Source organism: Antechinus flavipes, chromosome 4, assembly GCF_016432865.1.
Source record: "Antechinus flavipes isolate AdamAnt ecotype Samford, QLD, Australia chromosome 4, AdamAnt_v2, whole genome shotgun sequence".
Classification (NCBI taxonomy): domain Eukaryota; kingdom Metazoa; phylum Chordata; class Mammalia; order Dasyuromorphia; family Dasyuridae; genus Antechinus; species Antechinus flavipes.
The window spans coordinates 215,138,876-215,147,692 of record NC_067401.1 but is presented as its reverse complement, the minus strand read 5'-3'; the positions used below and the strand labels follow the sequence as shown (position 1 = coordinate 215,147,692).

At 32.9% G+C, this 8,817-nt stretch overlaps 1 non-coding gene across 1 annotated transcript; it reads left to right on the top strand.

Annotated features, from left to right (window-relative positions):
• The first annotated feature begins 6,760 nt into the window (after positions 1-6,760).
• Positions 6,761-6,865, top strand: LOC127563558 (U6 spliceosomal RNA). Its single transcript, XR_007954011.1, has one exon. It is a non-coding gene; the product is annotated as a U6 spliceosomal RNA (small nuclear RNA).
• Positions 6,866-8,817: the final 1,952 nt, after the last annotated feature.

The window sequence follows — 8,817 nt, the reverse complement described above, 5'->3', positions numbered from 1 at the left end:
CATGACCTTTCATTTACCTTTATTATAGTTATTTACATACTACTGTGCACATACTAAGAATTTAATAAATGCTTCCTTAATTTTGTTATTGATTCATATTGAATATCCATTAGAAAGAGAGATCCTTAGGCATAATAACTATGGTTTTGTTTTGCTTTGTGTCCCTAGCATTTTAGCATAGAGTCTGGAACATGGAGAAAGTTTAATAAATGCTTCTTTACTAATAAATTAATTCTCTATCATATTTTATTACCAAAGCAGCTTTTCAATCTATAGGGGGGAAAGAAGAAAAGAGAGAAAAAAAAGGAAGGAAGGAAAGAAGGAAGGAAGGAAAAACATAAAACAGAGGAAGAAAGTGATTAACAGAACAGAAAAGGGAAGAAATAAAAAGAAAAAGGCAATATTGATGAAGAAAAAGAAAGAAATGAAGGTAAAATAGGAAGAAGGGAAGAGAAAAGAGGGAAAGAAAAAAAGGAAAGGAAGAAAGAGAGAAAGAGAAAAAGAAAGAAAAAAGAAAGAAAAACAGTTTCATTTGTTTGTTGACTTGCAGTGGATACAATCTGATTTTATGTGGCACATTGATTGGGATCAATTTAACTTCACACTCTGCTCATGGGTTTATCCATTCATAAGGGGCCAGAAAAGGATTTACCCGAGGTGCGCAGAAAATCCCAGAATCTATAAACCATTCCTTTAATTTGAATGCTACAGATTATGGATGAAAGTTTGGTCACCTGCTTGGATCAGTAGGATTAGAGACATCAAAGCTCACAAGAATAAGAAAGACAAGCAGAGAAACAACAAACAAAAAGAACTCCATTGAAATGGAAGGTGGTGTCAGGGGGGCTGGAGGATTTGTCTGTGGAGGTAACCCTTCAAAATAAGCAGGAGCTGCCCTGGTGCTGCCATTATCTCTAACCTGAGCTAAACCCCATAAGCAGAAAATCAGGTATGAGTGCTATTTCCCATGAGGGTGGGAGGGGGGATGATTACTATTGTTTTCTTATTTCATTCAATTTGTCTTTGTTTTTATTGACAGCATGTACATGTAAAATATTCATTTAAAATTGTGTTTTGTATAAGTATATGTAATGTAGATGATTATATTTTTCTCTGTAGAAAAAAAAAACGAATATGTGTGTGTATGAGAAAGACACAGAGACAAAGAGAGAGACAGAGAAAGTGACACAACACAGAGACAGGGATAGTGACCAAGACAGACAGAGACAAAGAGAAAGAGAGAGACCAAGACCGCGAGAGGAACAGAGATGACAGAGACAGGGAGGCAGAGAGGCAGAAAGACAGACAGAAATGGAGGCAGTCATGAAAAAGACAGCTGACTTTTTTCTTTTTTTTTTATTAAAGCTTTTTATTTTTCAAAACAAAAAAATTCTTCAACATTAGCCCTTGCAAAATCCTGTGTTCCAATTCCCTCCCTTCTCCCATGCCCCCTTCTAAATGGCAAGTAATCCAATATAAGTTAAACATGGTAGAAATGTATGTTAAATCCAATATGTGTATATATTTTTATACAATTATGGTGCCACACAAGAAAAAAAAAGAGAAACAAAATAAGTTGCAAGTAAACAACAACAAAAAGAGTGAAAATGCTATATTGTGAACCACACTCAGTTCCCTCAGTTCAGAGAGCCGACTTTAGTGCCAGGAAGATGTGGGCTTAAGTTCTGCCTTTGACATATACTGGCTGTGTCACACAGGGAAAGTCATTTAAGTTCTGAGTGATTATAAGTTTCAGAGAAGGTACAAACTTGCTTTTGGGGAGAGATGAGATTTCTTCACTCAGGATTTCCTAATACAATAAAAATTATAATTTCTGCCCATTCTTATACATGGTGTCCCAGAAGTCTTAGTGCCACTTTACTATACTTCTTTACTTTTGTAAAATAAATTTGCACTAAGACTTTTGGGACCCCTGGATCTCTCATGAAATGTATGAGTGTAATAGATTGGAGTGTCAAGGCATTGTGTTTGGAATTAGAAGTCTAGGGTTCAAATCTTAACTTTATCAACTACTAAGTGAATGATTGTGAAAGTCAAACATTGTCTCTTAACTCTAGCCTACTCCTTTATTGAAAGGACACTATGAACTTGATCCTTGAAGAGCTGCTGTAAACATTAAATTGTTAGGCCACAGTTCTCTTTTATTGTCCTGACTCAGTTTCCATAATTATCCTGACCCAGTCCAGACTCAGTTTCTCTGCTTCAGCTCAAAGCTCAGTCCTACAAAACCTCCCCTCCTTCTTTATCACACTATTTGATAAGAATAAAAGATCTTATGTTTTAGAATACCATAATGCCTCTCCCCATCCCAAGCTACTGGAATGTCAGATACTGTCTTATTAAGATGCCTCTCTCCATCTCCGGGGTTCCTCCCCCCATGCCTCCCCTCACCCTCTCAGAACCATATTGTTATAGTCCCATTCCTGCTATCAGTACTAACTCTGCCCCTGCCTCAGTCTACCCTCTGTATCTGAGCCACATGTATATATGTCATTGAGAACTCTCATTATTTGCTGGATTCTTGGAGATGATAGTCTCATTCAGCCCTGGAACCAAATCATGGATCCATTTGGTCCCAGTAAATCTCCCATTTAATAAATTATTAAATACTCTCTAATCTCTATCCTGCCTCAGTTTCTCTGGCATTACAAAATGAAGTTGTGTTTCATATATTATTCTGTAACTATTAAATGAAATATAATTATGATTCATGAATTAATGTTATATATATGCATTTGGAGGTTTGTGTGTTTATGTGACTATATGTATATGAAAAAAAATAATCCTGTGGGGAAAAGGTTGGTTTATTACTATGTAAATTGTTTCTGCCCTATAAAAAATAAAGGCAGCTGAGATACAGTGATGAGCGGGCTGCCCTCAAATTTGGAAAGATATTTGTCCAAGCCCTCTCTCTAGTATATATTAGCTGCATGACTTTTTAAGAAAATCTGTATATGATATGGCTAACTCTCTAAACCTATAAATTTAAGAGAAGATACAGGGAATTCCCTATGTCATTGAAATCAAAGGTCTTGTCATAGGGACATTTACAGAGAAAGTATCTTATTTATTGTCAAAGCATAAAACATTAAGTTAGCTTGCTTATCAAATGTGATGTGAGCCATTAGACAAAGCTGGAATTTCTACTTTTGTGTATTTGTATGCAAGGATCACCTCTCTATATTCTACCACATTTTTGCAATTCTGAACACTAAAACTTATATAATTCCAAAAGTTGAGACAAAAGGTGCTGTCTAAATAATAAAGTGTCATTCATGTGTTTGCTTTAAGGAAACATGATCTCTGTGTGAGTATGGTATTTTTGTACACATACATCAATGTTAATAGCCATTTCCCACTGACAAATGTTGTGTTATGCCAATCCAGATTGTCATTGAATGTACATTATAATAAAATGTAGCTGTTGCACCCATTTAAACAATATAATTCCCAAGGCATCACAGAATTATTGCATCATTAAAATGCAAATGTATCTTCCAAATTTTAAGAAAGAGTGCAAGGTCCTTGAGGGCAGGAATTTGGTCTGTCTCTAGGTTATGTACAGCACAGAACGAAGTAAAACAATTAATGCATTACAAAAGTAATGATGAGCTTACTTTCCTCTTTGTTCCAAGAGATGCTTAGGACTCAGAAGTTTGTACTACAAACTGTTTTGTTTCTGACTGATAGAGTAAGTGGATGATTCTTTCCAAAAGTCATGTCACCAACTTTGGACTATAGAATTAAAAAAAAATTAACTAGTCAAATCTCTTCATTTTATAAATCTCAAAATAGAGACCCAAAGAGAGGAACTAATTTGCCCTGATTGCACAAAAATATGCAGGAAAGTTAAAGTTTGAACCCAACTCATCTTGCTCATCTTGCTCATCTTACTTCCATGGTTGCCAAAGGAATTCATGCATGGTACAGTTTGTATTAAAATTAGAAGCCAGGTAAAACAAATTTTGGGATTTGGAGAATCATTATACACTAGTGGAAAATATATTAGTTCTGGAGTTATAGGACCTGATTTCAAATCTTATCTTTTTTTTTTTTTTTTGTATATTACCTGTATGATTCTGAATAAGTCACTTATCTCTCTGGATTTTTTTCTCCAACTGTAAAATAAAGGGGTTAAGGATAGAGTATATGGCCTCTGATGTCCCTTCCAACTCTATGGGGCAACCAGAAATGGACTAATGGGTATGAAATGTCCATAATTATCAAGATTCTAATCTTGTCATTTCTAACATCACAATACTTCTCACATGGGTGTCATCTTAGATCAGAGTTTTGTTACCTCTCACCTGGAGTGTTCCAATAGCTTTCTAATTTGTCTCTCTGCTTCAAGTCTCCTAGAGCTCCATTCTGTCCTCCAATTTAGTTGTCAAACTACCATTAATTTAGCACAAGTTTCACCATATTAATCTTCTCAAGAAGCTTCAGCAACTCCCTCTTATTTCTGTTTGCCTTTTGAAATGCTTCACAACCCAACCTAGCTCCAATCCATCTTTTCAGGCTATTTACACAGTTTCTCTACTTCAATGTTTCTAGTGAAGATGGCTTGTTTTATGTCTCTTGTATCTGACATTCCACTCTCCATATCTATTTATTTGCAGAGGGTGTTCCCTGGTACTCAGGATGCTTCACTTGCAAAATATATACCCCACCTTCATAAAGAATCCCAAAGCTCTGCTCAAGTTTTTCATCCTACAAGACTCCATACTAACCCTTACACCTAGTATGTCCTAATGCTCTACTCTAGAAATTAAATATTCCATCTATATGTTGTTCTTTGTCAATAGAATGTAAACTCCTTTGGGGAATCAAGTGCGTTCACATAGTAGTGAAAGAAGTATACAAAATTAATTTAATAAATTAGATAAATGATCATAAAGTAATAATGAAAAAAAATTTGAGATTACTTTGTCCAATTCTTTAATTTAGAAAATGAGGAAACTGAGACCTAGCAAAATAAAATGAGTTGGCCAAATTCATATAGAGGATAGAACCAGGATTCTAAGGTTTCAGACTCAATAATCTCTTTCTACAAATCTCATATTATTTTTACTATGCCATCATTCCTGCTAGTTTACATATGAATTAGAACTGAAAACTTTAAGGGAAAAACTTTTTGGCTCTAGCAGTAGCAAGACTCAGAGATTCAGTATCATTATTTAATATCTGTGAGGAGTTCATTTGAGTTATATCTATTCATATGAATCCTTTCAATTAACTTTTGAAAACTTCCATGAATGTTCTACAACTTTCTTCCTTCCATCCATTTTAAGATCCTTATATTCCTTATTATCTTGAGGTTCTTATGTTCTGAAGTTTCCTGTATAAATATGTGCAAAATTGCAAAAAAAAATCCTTTTCACATATTTGACACTTATTTAAATAGAGAAAAAGAGACATTTGGTTTTCTATTTCTTATGCATAGATGACAACTGTGATTATTAAATTTTAATATAATATTGCAATAGGTCAATGATCTCACTGGAGTTTTAATAGGGACACTTTTTCTACAAGGTAAAAATTATTAAGCATTTTTGCCCCTATTAATACTCTTCTAAAGATCTAACAACCACATAAAAGTAGAGGTCATTTTAAAAATAGTTATAATTCTTTCATTAGTATCAGTGCAACATTAGAGTAGTCCTTATGTAATCTATTTTTCTTAATATATGTTTGACCAACCAATCATTTTCCCAATTATGCCAATATATAATGATTTCTTTCATGTCATTTTTTCATGCACAAGTTATATATAGTGATAAGCTTTGAAATGCTGATTCTTACAATACATCATTAAATTGTAGTTTGGGGTTACCTGCAATTTCAATTGCTTTAAGATTATGGAGACCTTAATTAACAACCATTCAGAATCATTGGAAGAATATTGGTGTTGAAAGATGGGCTTTGGTGGAACCAAGAAAAATTGAATCAACAAAAGAACAAAAATATTAATTTACTACATTAACGGTAGTGAATAAACATTTTAGCAATTAGTGCTACTAGACTGAGCCAACTGTGATTTTGTTCTAGGATGCCAAATGTATAAGATGCAGAATAGAATGAGTAGAGAGAATATGAGAAAGCTCGGGATTTTTAGGGAACAGTAGTTAGATCTTGAACTTGCAATAGAAATTTTGAAGGCTTTTTCAGCTAAGTCATTTGATCAAGCAACAATAATGTGTTAAGCACTTAATATGTACCAAGAATAATACTGGAACTGGAGATGAAAGTACAAAAATTGAAATAATACCTACTCATAGTTTATATTCTAATGGTGGGATATATAGATTACATGTATGTGTACATATATATAATGCATATAGGAATAATTTTGAAGTTAATAAATACAAATTTATGCAAGGTAGATAAATAAGATATTTAAGAATGAGAGCACTAATAGAAGCATTAAGAAAGGTTTGATGCAGAAGATGATGCCTCAACCAAATGTTAAAGAAGAAAGATATTTTCTGATGTGGAGAAAGTTCATACCAGGCAGAGAGGATAGTTAGTAACAAGAAACAGAGAAAAGAGATATAATGTTAGGCATGAGGAAATGGTAAGCAAAGAACCTTGAGAAAGCATTATGTTGAAAATTCAGGGGAAGTTGAAAATGGTTATTCTCTTCTGCATATGCATTGATTTATCTTGTGTTTCCTACAATTTTGTGCCTAAAACTAATTAGAATATCACAGAAATACTCTATTCAGAAAATATATGACAATGCTTGCTTTGGCAGCACTTTACTAAAACAGAAATGATATAGAAAAGATTAGCATTGCCCATGCACAAAGATGACACACAATTTCGTGAAGCAGAGAACATATAACAAACTGATCTTAATATTGTAGTTTTTTTACAATTGTACTTTGCTGGAAACAAACAAAAATAATCTTCATTTCACATTAGCTATTCAGGGATGCATACTAGGTGGCATGGAGGGTAAGAACACTGAACAAGGGATACTGCTATATGAGTACATAGAAGGGTACTTAAAGGAGCAATGCTGTCAAGCTCACAATGAAAAGATTTGGTAAAAACATTTAAAGAACAATTAACTCCAATATTATATAAACTATTTGAAAAAAATAGGGAACAAAGACTCCTACCAAATTGCCTTTTATGACACAGACATGGTACTTATACCTAAACCAGGTAGGACAAAAACAGAGAAAGAAAATTATAGATCAATCTCCTTAATGAATATTGATGCAAAAATCTTAAATAAAATATTAGCAAAAAAGATTACAGAAAATCATGCCCAGAGTAATATACCACAGCCAACTAGGACTTATACCAGGAATGTAGGGCTGGTTCAATATTAGGAATATTATAAGCATAATTGATTATATCAATAACCAAATTAACAAAAACCATATGATTATCTCAACAGATGCAGAAAAAGCATTTGATAAAATCTAAAATTAATTCTTATTAAAAATACTAGAGAGTATTGGAATAAATTAATTTTTTCTTAAAATAGTCAGTAGCATATATTTAAAACCATTAGCAAGCATCATATGTAATGTCAGCATTCCCAATAAGATCAGGGGTGAAACAAAGTTGCCCAGTATCACTATTACTATTAAATATTGCTTTAGAAATGCTAGCTTTGGCAATAAGAAAAGAAAAAGAGATTAAAATAATTAGAGTTGGTAATGAAGAAACTAAATTATCACTTTTTGCAAATGATATGATGGTATACTTAGAAAATTCTAGACCAGTGGTTCTCAAACTCTTTTTCTCAGTATCTTTACGGTATTAACAACTACTGAGAATATGTCCAAAGAGTTTTTGTTTATATGGATTACATTTATCATAAATAGAAAAAAACTAATTTTGAATTTGTAGATCCTTTAAAAAGATTTCAGAGACCCTCCAGGAGTCACTGCACCACACTTTGAGAACCACTGCGCCTAGACAATAAATTTAAAAAAAAATAGAAATAATCCACAACTTTAGCAAAGTTGCAGGATACAAAATAAATCCACATAAATCATAATGCATTTTTATACATCCCTAACAAAGTCCAATAGAAAAAAGATACAAAGAGAAATTTCACTTTAAATAACCAATGATAGTGTAAAATATTTGGGTATCTATCTGCCAAGGGAAAGCCAGGAACTATATGAGCAAAACACAAAACACTTTTCACACAAATAAAGTCAGATTTAACCAAGTGAAAAATATCAACTGCTCTTAGAAAGTTGAGCTAATATAATAAAGATGATAATACTACCTAAACTTATCTATTTATTTAGTGCTATACCAATCAATGTCCTAAGAAACTATTTTACTGACCTAGAAAAAAATAACAATAACGTTCATCTGGAAGAACAAAATGTCAAAAATTTTAAGGAATTTAATGAAAACAAACAAACAAGCAAATGAAGGTGGCCTAGCTGTACCAGATCTAAAACAATGTTATAAAGCCATGGTCATCAAAACCATTTGGTACTGGCTAAGAAACAGACTAATTCATCAGTGAAATAACAAGGTTCACAGAATAAAATAGTCAATGACTAATGTAATCTACTGTTTGACAAACCCAAAGACTCTAGCTTTTGGGATAAGAACTTATTATGTGACAAAAACTGCTGGAAAAATTGGAAACTTGTATGACAGAAACTAGGCATTGACCCACACATGTACATCATATACCAAGATAAGGTCTAAATTGGTTCATGATCTAGACATAAAGAATGTTTTTATAAACAAATTAGAAGAACATATGATAGTTTACCTTTCAGATCTGTGGAAAACAAACAAACAAACAAAAAA